This window comes from Cibotium barometz, chromosome 16, assembly GCF_041138505.1.
Source record: "Cibotium barometz isolate CiBa-2024 chromosome 16, ASM4113850v1, whole genome shotgun sequence".
In the NCBI taxonomy this organism is placed as follows: domain Eukaryota; kingdom Viridiplantae; phylum Streptophyta; class Polypodiopsida; order Cyatheales; family Cibotiaceae; genus Cibotium; species Cibotium barometz.
The window spans coordinates 59,513,294-59,519,285 of NC_141061.1; positions in this window are offsets into that span (position 1 = coordinate 59,513,294).

Here is a 5,992-nt window from a genome sequence, read left to right on the forward strand (position 1 = left end):
CATGGAAGTCTTTAGCCCAATGATTCTTGTAGATTGGCTTTGGCCTTCAAGACAACCTTTGGAGGGATTTTAATTTTTTTGGGAACTTTGGTAGCTTTTGTTATCCAAGAGAAAACAATTGTATCCACTCTCTCCCAACGTTGAGGGTCTTTCTTGTTGCACATCCAGTATTTATCCCAGCAATTCTGATATACCTCCTCATCTGTAGCATTTTGTCGACCACAAACTGGTGCCCAATATTGTATACAGATCTTTTGATAGTTGCTTGATTTTTTATTTGTATCAACCTCACTTTGTGCAACACCAAGCCATACTGGATATATTGGATCTGAAGGTCGAACAAGTACAAAGTCGTCTTTCTTGACATCTATCATTGGTTGAAATGCATCTTTTGGTCGCTTGCTGAGAGGACCACAGTAGTGGTCATTCAACTCCTCCAAGCCAAGAAAGTCATCCACATCATCTATGTCTTGAAATACTATATCACCTTGTGTCCTTGGCCAAAAGTCCATGAATACTCTTGCTTCTTGAACATTTGGAGCTTGAAGTGCATCAAGCATGGTTTTCCAATAATCAATCTCACTGGTGTTATGAACTTTGTGTACTCCGCTTCAGGACCTTGTACACTTGACCATCTTTCCCAATACTTGAGATAGTCTTTGATTCCACTTACCACCTCTTGATGATCTTTAATATACTCAGACATGGGTAGCAAGGTTGGAAGACCCTTTGGAAGGGTAGACTTTCCTGTTGTTGTTGAGTCTCTTTTCCATAGTTTAATACCGCCTTCTCTTGGCAACCATTCTACTGACTTAGGATGGATCTTGTATTGCATTAGAGGTGTATCCCCTTGCATGTAGAAATGAAAGTGAAGTGGTTTTGAGTGACCAACAAGTGCATCCTTGGAGTCACATAAGTATCCTTCAATGTAACTCTTGAAGTCCGGTACATGTGTCAACAAAAAAGGAGAAGGCCTTGTTGACTGGCACAATTGAAAATGCTGCATATGGTGAGGAAAAGTGAATGTCATGCTTGTTCAAAGCTTCTCTGAGAACTTGCTGAACATTGCATCAATGTCTTCATGTGTGTGACCCACCATGAGAAACCCAACTTGGATCATCTTGAAGGTCCCTCGTGCCACAAGCAATGACAAATATGCAAAGAGATAACGGTTTTTGTTTTCTGATCCACAATTATCTAGCTGTAGCAACAAGTTCTCTGGTAGTCGTTTAAAACCTTGTTGTCCATCTTGTAGTATTATGTCCTCCATTTGTGTAGTAGTATGAGAACCTTGTTGATGGTAGTCTAGTGCTTTCCTTGAGTTTAATGCATTTAGCAACAAAGAGCTTGATCTTGGCATTCCATCTAGTTGTAGATCACCAGCTTCATGCCTGTCAAGTCGCTCCAAGTTCTTGAAACACAGAGACAATGAGGCGACTGTGAAGTTAGGATCATGGGGCCAAAGATCAATCGCAAAGTGCCCATATCTTCCTTCCCCATGCCCATGTGTGATCATGCCTGTCAAGGAAACTGGTAGTTGAGTGGATCTATCTGTCTCTTTTGATCGAACTCTCAACCTTGGGATAGCTGTCTTTTGTTGGTCCATCTTGTCATGTATGATGCACAAGTTCTTTTCAGGATTTAGCACTAATGCTAGACGCCATCCATAGTATATGTTTCGATAACTTTGTTGTTGCAGCATGTGACTTCGACGCTTCCTCAATAGTATGTTGCGTTCTTCAAGGCATTTGGTTGTTGCAAGTTGTTCTTTGATCTCTGTGCAGACACTACATTTGGAGAACTCGCTTGTCTTTGCTAAGGTGACATGCTTGAACTCTGTATTCCAAATTCGATTGAATGTGGACAAAGACATTTGCTTACATCCAATAGCATCTAATGTGGCATTCACTTCTTCCCATATGTCTATTTGCTTATAAACATCTGGGATGACCAATTGTGTCTCTCTGGAACCATCCTGCATGGTTCTACTTTTATGTGGCATTTGCTCTGCATTCTTCTCAATAAAGTCTCTCAAGATTGCCCTGCCCATTTGTGTGTGATCCCAAGCTGCTCTAATTGCTCCTTTATTGCCATGCATTGCCCTCCTTACACCATTCTCAAATTGCAACCTATACCTATAGAAAGATGTTTTGGGGATGCCATGCATCCCATACCATGCCCTACCGCATACAACTTTCCCATTGAATATAAAACTGTATTTTTGTGTACCCATATTGTCAATGCGGCATGATGACTCCAAAACATCATAAACATAGTTGGTACGTTCTTCCAAACGTAACCCCCAAAAGTGCCTCCGCAATTGGTGTACTGCATCTCTATCAGCATATTGACAACACTTTTCAGGACAACAATCAATTGTAGCAACAAGTAAAACTGATTCCATTGAGGTTCTCAAGTTTGAAGCTTTGAGAGCAAGAATTCTAGGCCTTCTATTGATCATACAATATGATCTCTTCTGTAAGAAAATGGATTTTGAACTTACAATAAAGTCCTCAGTTTCCTCACACACATCTTTTATGCTCTCATTTGGAGATGTGAAAGCTTGTGTTTCGTGTTCATGTATCAGTGGTGTACCATCATCAAAGGTGACCTGTTTGATAGGCCACCTAACCAAATTGACGCACTGAAGCATATCACATGTGTCTGTCCCTGTAGTTGGATCAAGGATCTGATCTACCACCACACCCACATCTTCTTCTCCTAATAGATCAAAGTTAATCACGTCATATGGAAATGTTAAGAGAATAATCCCTGTTCCAACGTACTTCTCATTGCCTTCTGTCCAGAGCATCACTTTACGCTCTTTCCAACTTTCACGGATACTTGGAGTGTCCTCATCTCCAACAGCATTAAAATCATTAGAAGGTGGCACCGCATGATCATCATCAACAATCATCAAGGCACATGTAACAACCACCACATCTTTCTTTTCCCACTTTACAAAACTACCCACTGCCTGAATGACCTTTGTTGCATTGTTGTTTGGAAATGGCAAGCAAGCTGCATCATTTAGGCAGTTGTCGATAGAAACTGACAAAAATCCATCTCCAAGGACTTGCCCATGGCATGTATCAGTTGGACGTATTGCACATACTGTTCCGAGTGCAACAACATCTCGATCCATCATCAAATTGACACGATCCCCACAATGAAAGTCTTGGTCCATGTTGGCTGAGTAAAAAAATTTGAGATTTAATCATAAGCGATTGAGTGATCTTATATTCATCATAAGACATTTAATCATAAGAGATTGAGTGATCTTATATTCATCAAGTAATCACATAGCATTGATAATGAAAACATGCATTAATAGATGACAAGCTGAAGTATACATTGCAAAATTAGTGCAGTATTCCATTTTCCAACATCATAAGATATAGAATAAATTTGACCACATGGCCAAAACTTGTTTTCTCAACAATGAACATGGTAGTATATCCTTGATCTAGATTACTTGAGTTACTAGATAAAAAAGGTCTATGTAGTCATCATTGCTTAGTTGAAATGGATGCTTTGACCATATGGCCAAAACTTCATTAGACTATAATATATGCACATCATATCTTACTTTAGTATTAAAAGTATTCATGGTGTGTGATGGTCTACATAATGTTTTAGCCACATGGACAAATTCTCGCACGGCTTATCATTCTTAAGACATGGGTAGATCATCTGTTACTTTTCCATGGGAAGACAATTTATTGTGTGCTAGTGTAGAGAATGTTTTAGCCACATGATCAAATCCTATCAAAGCTTATTGTTCTTATAATATGTACAAATCATATGTTACTTTTCCATGGAAGATAGTATATTATTGTGTGCTAGTGTAAAGAATGTTTTAGCCACATGGTTGAATCCTCTCAAGGATTATCATTCTTAAAACATATGTAGATCATATGTTACTTTTTTGCGGACACTTTATTATGTGCTAGTGTAGAGAATGTTTTAGCTACATGGTCCGATCCTCTCAAGGCTTATCATTCTTATAATATCTATAGATCATATGTTACTTTTTCATGGAAGACAATTTATTGTGTACTAGTGTAGAGAATGTTTTAGCCACATGGTTGAATCCTCTCAAGGATTATCATTCTTAAAATATACTTAGATCATCCATGGGAAGACAATTTATGGTGTGCAAGTTTAGAGAATGTTTTAGCCACATGGTCGAATCCTCTCAAGGCTTATCGTTCTTAAAATATTTACAGGCCATATGTAACTTTTCCAAGGAAGACAATTTATTGTGTGCTAGTGTAGAGAATGTTTTAGCCGCATGGTCAAATCCTCTCAAGGTTCAATGTATTGCAGGCATAGTATGAATAAGATTTGGTTGGTGCAAAGTTTATGTCCACGTGGTAAGTAGAATAGTTATTAATATATTGGGAAGCGCAAATGTTAGTGCATGCACAAGGAATAATTTTGGATGCAAATTTGAATAATCATATACCAATAGTTGGTATTATGGCCTAAATGTAGTGCACATTGTCAGTAATATACATCAAGAAGTAACTAATATGAGTTGTGTCAAATTAAAAAGTAGATTTGAAAAGAGTAGATTTATCCATATAATGAAAAGTAAAGATCGTGAAAATAGAATAGCAAGATATGAATCTTATTTTATATGGCATTAATATTAGAATAGCCTCAACACCTTGAAATATCTATGTAGACATAGGAACTCTTTTAGCAAAGCAATAAATGATGCAAACTGAGTAATCCTATGTAACTAACTTATTGCTTTCTATGTTGTCTTATAAAAAAAATATCAATAAATTAATATTATATTTAATAATATATTATTTTAATATTTATTATTTAATATAATATTTAATAATATAACTTATTATCATAATATAAAATAATATTATATTATAATAGTATATTTTGGAATGTAATAATATTATAATAGTGTTCACTATAGTGGTGGATTTCTTGGAAACTCTAAACGACATTTGAGGCACTAGTTGCTATGGGCAATGCTCCCTAATGGGGGGGCTACCGGTAGTCCCCGGCCCCACGGTAAGACCTATGTGTGATATGAAAAAAAAATCGATTGCTTAATTCTTATTACAAACTTTGATTAAAAAAATATATTTTTATAAGATAATTCCATTTATTGTCAAACGTCCATTATTTATAAACGTTCTTCATTAAATGTGATATATTCTTGAGAATATATGCTTCATTAAAGAAGATATCCTTTAGTGATGTGAACCGTTTCTAAGAATTTGAATTTGGCCCATGAAAAAAAAAATCGATTGCTTAATTCTCATTACGAACTTTGATAAAAGTGATTTTTTAAGATAATTCCATTTATTGTCAAACGTCCATTTTTTATAAACGTTCTTCATTAAGCATAGCCATTTAAAGGTAGGCTCTTTGCCTCATGCATGGGCGATTCCTCCAAGATAACTTTTCTCTATCGTAGTCAAAAGCCTTAACTAACTGATCTGATCTGACCGAACCCTTAACTCCCATAGTCATATCAAGGGAAAGATTGCACTTGGATCATAGAGACCAACGCTTTTTTTCTCATTGAGAGGCACAGTGTTGATTCTTTTCCATAGAACAATTTTTATCTGGGATTTACTTTATCTATCGTACCAATAGAAATTTAGTCTCATTTTAAGGATCCATCAGTCCATGGGTTAGCCAACTGCCCAACCACTGTAGTGATGGGATCGAATTAGGAATTTGGTTAGGTTTTGTCCCAGGTACCAGGGAAAAGAGTTCCCAGGTCCCCTAGCCGGAAATTCATGCAAACTTAAAACTAGTCACACCACTTACACACCCAATATGAAATTGCCTTTTTCACATATTCACAACAATCTTTAAAACAATCATTTAATAAAACCATAGTGTCGCTGATCATAATCCTCTAATTATCCAGTTGAATCCTTATTTCCAAACATTCCTTCATCGGTGTACCTATGGCATCATTGGCAACCAGAACGCTCACCACCTGTCCACT